Here is a 12,759-nt window from a genome sequence, read left to right on the forward strand (position 1 = left end):
TCCTGGAGCGTAGTAGGTAAACACATTTGGTGGGCTTTCCAAAGCTGAGGGGCTTGAGCAAGGGACTAGGCTTGAGCTCTGAGATCCCCGAAAAATATTTCAAAGGCCACAGTTTGTAGTTCAGGTGTTTATCAGTTGACAATATATATCTCATCTACTATAATTTTCTAAAGTATTCATATAATAGACATTTGTAAGAGTGTGCACAATGGCCAAAGGGATAAGGAGTGAACTGAAGGAGAGCAGATCTGTCTAGAGAACAAGAGTGAGCCTGACCCAAGAGCTGATCAGCTCCTCGCAATAACACACACACACGTCCAGATGGCTGCTGTGTTGGGTAGAAACGGGAAGCAGCTGTGGCAAATGCAGAGCCCCCTACGGTTCACTGGGACTTAACCGTGGAGAGAGTGCATTTGCATGAGAGGGATAATCTGGCCAGCACGACACTCCCCCCACCCCCCAAACAGCCTCAAATCCCAAATCTCACTTCTCTTTTCCGCTTTACACCTCACAAAAACTCCACCCATGCAGAGAAATTTTAAACTTGGCCGATCAACAGAAGCGTTAACATACACTTACAATTCCAAAATTTACCAACAGATTTGTCAATGGATTATAAACACTTCCGCAATCTATTCCATCTCTTCTATCAATGTTTTAGTTCATATTGAGTAAAAGAAGTACTCACTGCAATATAACAATTTTGTGTATATCTCATTTCATCATTAAATTATATTATCTGCATTATATCAGCCAATAAAAATCTGAATCGGTCAATCACTACTACAAAGTATTGAAAGATTAATTTTATCAATACTCTGTTCATCATACAAAGTTATCGAATACCTTGGAATATAATGCATGGACTACTTTAATGACACTTAATCTCATGCAAATTGGAAGTGCCATTTTCAGTATACAGATTAACATTAGCATCTTCTCTCGGCATGGGAAATTTGAAGGGACCTAGTCCACATTGATGCAAAATGATTAGAGAACATATGTTTAGGGGGGTAATTGTTTTCCTTCATTATCTTACTCCTCTTTTATTGCGAATAAATCATTGTTCTTGACTGACCATGAAAGAAAACCTTCCTTGTTGTAATTACTGATTTCAACTACTTAAAATAAACAAATTTTGGGACATGCAAGAAAGTAAGGTAACTGAGAAAATCAGTCAAACATGCAAGGTCCTGTTACAACTGTACTCATACCCTGATATGAGTTTTAATAGCTTTTATTCAGTGAGAAACTTAGATAAGTAAGACAAAAAAATTAATTACTTAATTGCCAGCCAGCCAGATATATATTATACAGTGCAGACAGACGGACAGACAGATGGACGGATGAACAGACAGACAGACAGACAGATAGATAGATAGATAGATAGATAGATAGATAGATAGATAGATAGATAGATAGATAGATAGAACATAACGGAGTCACAGCATGTCTAGTATTAGGGTCAGGAAAACTTAGAGAGAAGTTCGAGTCTTACAATTGTACTCGATCTACCCCTACATGTTTTCACTCTCTATAGAGCTAAAGCAGTTATGGGAATCGTTGTGTTTATGCTGACATGTTTCACACTGCCTTGTATGGAAAATGATTGTGACAAGATTGCAAGAAAGCAAAAAAAAAAAAAAAACTCTCGAAGATGTCAGATGTACACTCCACCTCAGAAAATACAACCAAATACAACCATTCCAAAAGGGTGTGTGATACTGTTTCCTTTGATTTATACCACCTGATGTTGAATTAAAACTTTCCTTGGACCCACTATATTAGGTGTATTTAACTACTATGTACTTAAGAATTTGGTACAATGTACTTATTATGTACATACTTATTGTTGCATTGCACTTGCATTTAAAGTAGCTGCATTTAATTACATCTGTAGTTACACTGTTACCCCTAACCCTATACCTAACCCCATGATGAATCTTGAATCTTGTGAGAATTTTGCAACAACATGTTACACAATAAAGTATTGTATATATTTTTTGTTAGTATATTGACTCCTAAAATAAAGTAGGACTTCCTTTTGTTGGGGGTGGGGGTTACATAGGCTGACCCTGGTGCCCCCTCAAAAAAATTATGTGCATGACGCCCCTGGTTCAGAACAAAATGAAAGTGTATAAATGAAGACACAATTTTGAAGAATCAATTTAAGGTGAATATTAGTTGAAGATATAGTGTCGAGAAAGTGTTGGTCCAGAGGAATTCTGTGTGCTCGTCCTCTTAGTCCAGCTGTGGGTTACCCCTGCTGTTCTAACAGCCATCCACATCTCCTCAGGGATGGACTCACTACTTGCACTGCTGGCTAATTTTACAAAGTTTCAACACTCCGGCCAACCACAGAACCTTAAAATATTCATTAACCCGCTTGACAAAAAGATGAAAAATAAATGACACCCTTTTTTCATGGGCTTCCAGTTTTTTGTAAGATTGTTTCATGAAAATTACATGACTGATTCATTTCATGAGAGCACAATCGGTGCCACTGCTGGAGATGAAGACAACCCGAGAGTCAGAGTTTAGATCGAATTAGACTTTTAAATCTCACTCGTCTTCTGAGGTGTATTAACAGTTTAGGCTGACTTCTTGTAAGAAAGGTTTTTCAGTTGCAAGGAAGAACCAAACAAATCAATCAGCCCTCTCTCTTTCAATTTTCCTAGACTGCAGTCATCAGGTTTCACATAATACAGACCTTGTCTTTAACTCCAGCACATATCATACTTTGCAAATGGAAATTTAATGCTAATGCAGAGGCATAAAAAAACAAAAAAACAAACAACAACAAAAAAAACAACAGAAAGTATTTTCAGAGAAGATATTCCCACTCAAATAAAGTGACAGAATTCAAAACCATCTGAAAATACATCAAAAAATGTAAAAAAAAAAAAAAAAAAAAAAAGAAAAACTTGGAAAGAGGAACATTTTATTGCTTAGCCTTACAAGTTTCTCTTTCATACTGTAGTTCTTTGAGAGACTTAATGGAGTTATCAGTTATGTTCATTTAGTTCATTTTGTATGTTATTCTGAGCAATCTACTAATCTACTAAATAGCGTATTAAATTGTCTATTTAATCTATTTAGGAGAAACAACATAGATATTCAAAAAAATCTTTGAGGATTTTCTTTCTTAAGGATATTCTGCAAGGCAGGAATCACCCAAGTCCTTTTAAACAAAGTCAATCCTTAGAATAATGATTTAATACAGCATAATTTTGAGCTTTAGAAAAATGATTGATATTTTGTTACCCGACCAAAACCATTCGTGTTAAAATTCATTCATTCTTTGCGATTTGGTCTGAGTTCCCTCACCACTGGACCAGCAACTTTTATTCCTCATGCCATCTGCGGCCACACAATTAAAGCTCTACAATACTCCTCTCCATCCATCACCAGTAAGTGCATCAAGTCACTTGTGCGGTTGTTATCAGCTTGTTTTCTAATACATCAACTTTTTTTGAGTTTTAATTGCAGCTGTCAGGGTCAAATGCTCCTTCTAAAACCCGGAACTGTTGTAGTTTATGGAAAGTCAATAGAGCGCCACAGTCTGGTTCTGGAAGTAAAACTCCCATACATTTTTTCCAAAGGGGAATTGATTTTTAATAATAGCAACATATAAACCTTTAAAGACAGACCCACCATGACCTCTGAGGTGGTTAATTGATAATATATGATTCTGCTGAAGCCACGAGTCTGCGTTTTTTCAACGTCATATTTTAAAAACCGTGGTTAATAGGGGGATTCCTGTTGAAGAACTACAGTACCCATAATGCTGAGGTACGAAATCCACCAATCAGAGAATCATGGCAAACAAACCACAGCAAAAGAGCTCAGCAGCGACCGCCCACTTCCATGACAAACTGTGAAAACGAGTAGGTCTCCCTACACTCTCAAACTCATATATGTATATATATGAATTTTTTAATTATACTTTAAATATATTAATTTTATCCTTGATAAAGAGCATTGAGTCAATAGTTTAATATTTTTCCATCGTTTGTCATTCGCAATACTTAATGAGATGTAGTTCAGGGTCATTATCAAAATATGGTGACAAACATGTCCCTTGGGTCCGTGTAATGCTTTACAATTCATTTTCAGACCATTCCAATCCAAATGCAAAAATAGAAAAACTGTTTGAAACAACTGACTCATCACCAATTTTCTATTCTTTTGTGTCTTGCAATTTGAACTGTGGGCTGTACCATTAGCACTGGGTTGTGGGTTAGGGAACGGACTGCTTAATACTGCATGGACGTTAAGGAGTTTAAAAGGCTAGCAGTGGTCGTAACCTAATTATTATTATTATGAGGCACTTTTCTGCCAATTCTTTAATGTTAAGTAAATTCCGTAAAATTAATGTATAGATCTATAAGAATAGAATAATGTAATTCCTTGGAGTGAGAGTGAACAGGAAGGGCAACATTCTGAGCTGTTCAAAGCAATAGCAGCTGGCACTCAGTCAGCCACCAATGGAGAAGGGTATAGCTGCAGGCATAGCTCCAAAAAGGGTGTGAGCTCCAAATCGCCATTGAAGATATAGGGAGTTTCCTTCCAGTTAGAAATAAATATCATACAAGGATAAATATGCAAGTGTACTTGCAAAGGATGCAAGTAAATTCTGTATAAAGGCCTTAATACATAAGAAAATATTGATAACCCTAAATTTGAAATATGAAAAGCAATTCAGAAGAGGTCACCACTGTTTATTACAAGTATCCTATGAAAAAAAGATACAAGTGTCAGGAGGACTGACACATGTGATCCATCAGTGCCAGCTTCTGCCAGCCAGCGAGAGATCAAACTACTATCATCCACTCACTGCGCGGGGCGAACAACACAACGCCGAGCCCTTTATGCTTGCGCAACCCATTAAGTGAAGGCTTGGCACCAAGCTGGCACTCAGTGGGTCGCGCAAATGGTTTGTCCACTCTCTTGTGCCATGCTAATGGTATAGCCCACAACACAAATTGCAAGACAAAAATCTTTTTAAATTGATGGTAAGTCAATTATTAAAAAAAAAAAAAAATTTCTAAAGTCACAATTTAGAAAAAGTTGGAGAAAAGGAGAGAAAAGGACAATTATCCATACTTGAAGTAACTGGAAAAAATGACAAATAAAAGTTTCAACCCGTTTTTCTATTTTTGCATTTGGATTGGTATGGTCTGAAAAATTAATTGTAAAGAGTTACATGAACCCCCCTTGACTTTTGTAAAAGATTTCAAATAGTCAAGAAACACTATTTTAAAGGCATCATTATATAACCTGACCTTTTATTAAATAATATGAAATGGGTTGACTTTATATTGTTTTACACATTTTTTAGAAAATATATTTAAATCTGTCAACTACCTGAAACAACCCTTGTCCCCTTCTTCTGGTACACCACTTCTATGACATTTACAGTTATTTATGTGGCTATTTTTTTACTCATGTTGTTTTCTCAGGTCAAGCACTACTGCGAGGCCTAACAAAAGCAAAAAAGCAAAACAAAGTAATTAATAATTTAAATGCTTTAAAAAGAATGTTTGTCCCTTGGCTTCATGTCATTGGTGTTATCAGTGTTATCAATGTTAAAAACTTGTATTTTGAAATGACAAAAACTTGTGGAAAAGAACTTCCCAGGTCAAAGTTCAGAGGAAAAACAGGCCGATTAAATGTGCATATAGTGATTTTCCCACCACGCTGAAAAAAAACGTATTAATTTACATTTTAACTATAATTTTTTTCACACGGTTCATTTAAAGATGATGTGAATGATTTTTATTGGGGGGGGGGGGGTAATTATGTAATGGTATGGTTTATTAATTTTAGTCTGATCAGTGTTGTATGTTTTGTGATGCAATTGACACCATCACAATGCAAAGAGAATTTGTTACTGGTGTTATTGTCACTGGTGTTTAAACCCTTGTGTAATTTGTGAAACCAAATTAAATGATAAAAATAAAGAACAAGTCAATTTTTCCTTTTTGAATAAAAATAATGTCAAGATGTAAAAAAAAAATTAAAGAAAATTACCCTTTGCTTTTGTGGGCAAAAACTGAACTGAAATAAATTTAACATTTAGTAATTTTGTAAGTCAGAAAGTCTAAATTTTTTGAGAACGACCCAGTTTATTCCCTCATGAAAGTCTTGTACTTTTGTCTTTTTGTCTGATTTTCAAATACCTTTCTCCTTCAAATCAAAGTTTGTACTGTTGTGATTCACCTCAGAACTGGTTGGTTTGGTTCATGGCTTAGAATTATTTTATGAAGGATTTCATTAAAACCCTATGAAAAAAAAATTATTGGGAAAAATATTCCCGGAACCAAGACAGCTGAAAATGTGGGCGGGCAGTATTGCACTTTATTCTGCTGGTCATTTTCTTCCATTTGAGTTCATCTTTTGGTTTAAGAAAATTTTGTTCTTTCATAAATCATATATTTAAACTACATTTAAGTTCTCTGACGAGGTAAAATATCACTGCAAACACACTCAAATCGATGCATTTCTCTAATGTGTAACTTTGACAAAACTAAACCAACAGACTTCTCACTAGGGGACTGAAAAGTATTTAAAGTCCATCTTTTTTGACAAAGCCATTCTCCTGCTTTACCAGTCGTGGTCCAAGACCACATTGGCTTAGCGACAGGAAGATCACTGCAAGAGTTGATCTGTGGGTAACTCTTATCATAAGAGCAGAATGCCTGCAGTGTTGCCCAACTTCCCCTCTACATCCATTCCCCAAGACAGAATACAATGGAAGAGTTGGCCCTAAGGTGTTTAATGCTCTGTCTCTAAAGGACTGAGGGCAGGTAAACATGGACAACCATTGACTTCATTCTGTGAACACAGAGGATAGGGCCGCCTGAGCATTGTGCTAGCTGACAGTTACCCTTTGGATAAAGTGTGTTCAGAAGGAAATAACAGCCTCAAGACCCCATGTTCCCTTTTAGTGCTAACTTGGCACATTTCCTCTATATTACAGGGAAAATAGTTGCAGCTCCACTAAGTGATGCAACTATTTTCAGGAACATACAACTGCATTATGTTAATTATGAGGCAATGAATTCCGCAACAAGCAACTCAATTTTACAAGATGAGAGCTGGTTTGAGTCATCATATCCACCTTGTCTCTATTAATATGTCTTTATTTATATGGAACTAAGCACATTACTGAAGTCATATTGAGGACATCTATTTTTAGGAAGTCTGTTTCAAGAACATCTTCATGAAAAAGATCAATTTATTACAAGAATGGCATTTTTATACAACCCAACCCAACACCATAGTAATACAAACATAAAAGTAAACTGTCAATCAGTATAAAAATAAAAAACACATGTGCTCAGCAACCACAGCCGAAAGTCTTGTTCCACTCTTCATATAGCTCAAGCTCTTTAGAAGAGACACTGGGCCGCACTGTTTTAAGAGCCTGCTGGAAGTCGCTGTAGAGTATGGGCCTAACCTGCTCCGCTGTGATGGTAGCAATATCACTAAGACGAATGATTCGGATGAGGCCTAGCGCTGCTTCGCGACACAGCTGTGTCATATCCGCACCCGAAAACCCTTCTGTGCCCAGCACCACCTTCTCCATCTCATCTGCTTCAACCTGGCTTTTCTCGCGGGACATGAGGTTAGTCACTATCTGCAGCCGAGCCTCTGCCTCTGGAAGAGGGATGTAGAGGCGCTTGGCCAGACAACGGCGGGCTGCTTCATCAATCTCTTGTGGCCGATTGGTGGCCCCGACAACAAGGATACGATCGTCTGCTGAAGTGGCAGCTCCATCCAACTGGATGAGAAACTCTGTTTTGATCCGACGGGATGAGTCATGCTCTCCATCTGTGCGCTGGGAAAGAAGGGAATCAATCTCATCTATGAAGATGACCGCAGGCTGGTGACAACGTGCGATGGCAAAGAGTGCACGTACCATCTTCTCACCCTCTCCAACCCACTTTGAAGTAAGAGACGAGGCGCTGATGCTGAAAAAAGTGGCTCCAGACTGGCAGGCTATGCACTTTCCAATGAGGGTTTTACCGGTGCCTGGTGGACCGAAGAGGAGGATGCCCATAGGTGGACCTCTAAGGCCAGTGAAGATATCAGGCCTCAACATGGGCCACACTACTATCTCTTTGATCGTGGCCTTGGCAAACTCTAGGCCGGCAATATCATCCCAAGCCACAGGGGGGCCATGGTCCATTGATCTCACTTATGATCAGCTCTATGATTTTGGGCTCAAAGTTCTTCAGTCGCTCATCGAAAGGTTGCGCATCTTGCAGTGGGTTGTCCTTAGAATTACTTTCCTCCTCTTGTTTTGGCATGGGAAGGACAAATTTGGAGAAGGCCCCATGTGACCGATTTGCCCCGAGGCATTTTTTGGTGATTGTAGAAACGTTAGTTGTTGAGGCTCGCTGCCCTGATGGGAATGCTTATTTTGCTGCTCAACAATAAACTGCTCTCGTGCAGATCTAAAGTTAGTGCTGACACCTTCCCCTCCTCTCTGCCTGCAGCCTCGCGGTTCCTGCTCCACTTGTGATGGGAATGAGCTTCTGTTGCTTTCAGTTCCTGAGCTGTAGAAGTTCTTCCTCTTGGAGGGGTTTGTGGAGGAAAAGAACACAGGCTGATTATGCACATTAGGCCCAATTGTGTAACCCACACTAGAACTAGCATTGCCTGTGGAATTAAAATCGTTGTGGGCAATGATTGGTGTAGAACCTGTTGGAGCTCTTGGAGCATTTTGTGCCAGGGGAGGACGCAGAGGGTCTTCTTCATATCCTCTGGCCCACTCTGCAGCACTACTAGGTGGGCTACTGACCACCCTTCCCATTTCAACTTGGGGTGGAGGCACAGCGGGCCTATGAGACAGAGGCTCTCGTTTTAACCCAGAGGAAGGATCACAGAAAGCATTGCCTTTCTCCTCACCCCTGCTGACCTCACCACAAACAGTGATGTTAACATCTGCTGGATCCACAGGGAGCGTGCCATCCCCTGCACCTGCCCGCATCATCCTTTGCACGCACGGCAGGTTGAACACATTCTCAATCGTTAGGGATGACTCCCATTTGTCGCTGTGTTTCTTCTGATTGCGGGCCAGGTGCAGGGCACTTTCCGCGTGGTTGTTGAGCCCTGTGTGTGGGTTGTCTGAGTCCAGGACTGCGGCATAGCGCTCCGAGTAGGTCCTGAGCAGGCTGGCAGCTCCGGCCGGAGAGAGCTCAGCACTCGCCCATGCATACTGAATGGACAGGATGTGTGCCCGATAAGCATCTGCCGTCTGTTCAGGTATACAGGAGCCAGACGAAATGTCAAAGGACCTCCTCTGCCACTCGTCCAGGTGTGCGCTGCTCATGCCTGGCCTGTTCCAGCCTGCATAAGAAGTGGGCAGAGGATCAATTAATAATGTATAAAAGTAGAAGAGTACCCCACAACAGCGTGGACTGTCTTGGCAAATGGGACGTTTATGAGATCTAAATTACATCTAGAGAATGATAACATGTATTTCAAGCAATATTATTAGTTGCTTACAATAGTAAAAAATGCTTCCCATTTTAACAACATAAAAATGTATTATGAGTTTTATGTCATTTCACCATGTCTTTAAATAAGCATGCCCTCTTTATGAGTGAAAAAAAAAAAAGTCTTATTGTTGCAGCTATTGACCAATAACGTAAAGTGGGCCTAGTATACCAGTCAAAAGCTTGGGCATACCAAACTGAATTTACATTTCTTATAAATTGTGCTTGTGTTAATTTCTTTATAAAATTAATATATATCTCTACAGGTATGTAAATGTAATATTATTTATTGTGTATATATATATATATATATATATATATATATATATATATAAACAATATATATATATATATATATATATATATATATATATATATATATAACAATATATATATATATATATATATATATATATATATATATATATATATATATATTAATTGATATTTTATTTAAAAAATTGGAAAATAGTAATAATCAGGGATGCAAACTTATGAGAGGTGAAAAAGGTAAGAAAGTTATAGCAGATTTTCCAGATGTACACTGCCTGGCCAAAAAAAAGTTACATACTCTAATATTTAGTTGGACCACCTTTAGCTTTGATTACGGCACGCATTCGTCATGGCACTGTTTCGACAACCTTATGCAACGTCACAACATTTATTTACATTCAGAGCTGCATTTATTTTTTGCCGAAATCTTGTATTGATGACGGGGGAGTCAAACCACTCTGTAAAGTCTTCTCCAGCACATCCCAAAGACTTTCAATATGCCCGTGCTGTCAGGGAAGAAAAAAAATCCATTGATTGGATAACCTGGTCATTCAGTACATTCAGGTAGTCAGCTGACTTCATTTTATTGTCATATAACATTGCTGATCCTAGACCTGACCAATTAAAGCAACCCCAGATCATCCAGAGGCTTGTACAGTGGGCACTATGCATGACGGGTGCATCATTCATGCGCTTCCCATCTTACCCTGACGTGCCCATCGCTTTGGAATAGGGTAAATCTGGACTCATCAGACCACATGACCTTTTTCTATTGCTCCACAGTCCATTCTTTATGCTCCCCAGCAAACTGAAGTAATTTTTTTCCGATTAGCCTCACTAACAAATGGCTTTCTTGTGGCCACACAGCTGTTTAGTTGCAATCCTGTAAGTTCTCATCACATTGTTTGTGTGGAAATGCTCTTACTTTCACTATTAAACATAGCCGTGAGTTCTACTGTTGATTTTTTACAATGTGACTTCAAGCGTTTTAGTGATCTCCGATCACGATCATTCAAGATTTTTTCCAGCCACATGTCTTCCGTGAAGCTGACAGTTCACCACTATCCCTCCAGGTTTTAATAAAGCGTTGGACAGTTCTTAACCCAATTCCAGTGATTTCAGCAATTTCCTTAGTTGTTTTCTTTGCTTGATGCAGGCCAATAATTTGCCTCTTCTGAAACACAGTAACATCTTTTCCATGACCATGGGATACGTCTTCCGACATGGTTGTTTATGAAATGAGAAGCTACACACTGCATCAGTTAGGGTAAAAAGAATTGTTGCCAGCTGAAACATATTAATCACTGTAATAATGATCCAGTCATTAGGTGGGTTTCCATCCAATTATTTTTATGTGCATTTTGAAATTGCGCATAAGAAATCCTGGAAACGCTTGATATGCAAATAAACTTTCTAAATTCATTTAAAATTTAACGCGCTAGAAGGAAGTTGATTTTCTAGAGTTTCGCATTAGTTAAAATGCGCATTATTAAGGTGATGGAAACGGTTTATTCACAAAACGATGACGTATATTGACCATTCGTGCATGTGTTATGAATTTGCGATAGCTTGATGTGACTAGCCCACCGAAAAGTCCGACCTTGGCACTTTGAACATACATTCTTTGAACATAGCGCTTGTCATTCGGAAGTGTTTAGCCCACAGCTGGTCGATAAAGTGGGTCCTCACAATCCGCCAGAACAGTTTTGAGAGCGGCCGCTCCCATGTATACGGAGACTGGCGGTGTGTGGGCATCGCAGCTATTTCAGCCCACATTATATCAGATATTACACTTATTCTGCAGTGTCTCATGAATGCTTTTAATACAATGAGATAATTGCTCCAATCTTGCAAATAAAACTGTCCCCAAAGCAGGGAGAGGTCTTTCAGCTGCTCCATCATGATAATGCGCATTACGTAGTGGATGGAAACGCGGCACAATTTGTAATTTCTTCAGTCGAATTTTCAGAAACGCACTTAAAAAATGCGAAACATTTTGATGGAAACCCAGCTAATGTATAATTTCTGTTGATTTGTTTGTTGTATTTAAAGTTTTTTTTTTAAGTGTTAAGCTTACAATAACTCTTTCAAATGATTTTAATAAGGAAAATTTAGAAAACAATTTGGGAAATTACTTTAAGTTAAGGTGACTAGCTGAAAGGTGAGTTGTTTGCATCCCTGAATAATAAGCAATAAGTAGGTGTCCAAATGTTTGGCTTGCCTATTACTGTACTAATGGATGAATTTATGCATATCTATACAAAACATTAGATGACAGTCAGGGCCATAGCTAGTGGGGTGAAAGGTGGTAACATTGTAGGGGCCCAAAGTTCCAGCGGGGCCCACGACAAATTCAAAAATGTATTATTTTAATAGGTAAGGGGCCCAGAACAATATATAGTCAGGGGGCCCAGAATTACTTGCTACGGCCCTGGTGACAGTAACATATATTAAGCCTGATTAATTCTCATCTTGCACTTTTCTTTTCTTTTAGAAAAGAATATATCTGTCTAAACATGAACGCACTGATCAATGAAAGCCACGTTTCACATTTACAGTTAGTGTTGTAAGTCACTGCTAACTAATGATTTCACACTTAATGTCACAAGGGATAAACAACACCATCTCGGTAAACAACACCATTACTGTCAGACTAGAAATTATGTGTAAGACACTCAGAAAGGGCAATATGGCTTTGTCTAAATTTATAACGTGAGCTGTCAGCAGGAACACAAATCACAAATGTCGCTTCAAATACACTCTCGTGTTCAATTTATTTTGGGCAAGCAAAAAAGTAACCTACCTGTAGATTAAATGTATTTCTTGTGTAAATGCTGTAATGTTTAGAAACACATTTAAATCTACACAGTGACGTAGAAAAACACACCCGCGCCTCCTGTATGAAGCTTCCGCACCAGCAGCTTGCTGCCGCTCAATAACAAGATCGCGCGCGCCATCGCCTGGCGAAAGAGGCTCATTG

The 12,759-nt window shown here is 38.7% G+C and overlaps 1 pseudogene; it reads right to left on the bottom strand.

Moving 5' to 3' along the window:
- Positions 1–7,190: 7,190 nt before the first annotated feature.
- On the bottom strand, positions 7,191–12,690 carry LOC127412092 (fidgetin-like protein 1; annotated as a pseudogene).
- Positions 12,691–12,759: the final 69 nt, after the last annotated feature.

The sequence above is a fragment of the Myxocyprinus asiaticus genome, chromosome 21, assembly GCF_019703515.2.
Source record: "Myxocyprinus asiaticus isolate MX2 ecotype Aquarium Trade chromosome 21, UBuf_Myxa_2, whole genome shotgun sequence".
NCBI lineage: Eukaryota > Metazoa > Chordata > Actinopteri > Cypriniformes > Catostomidae > Myxocyprinus > Myxocyprinus asiaticus.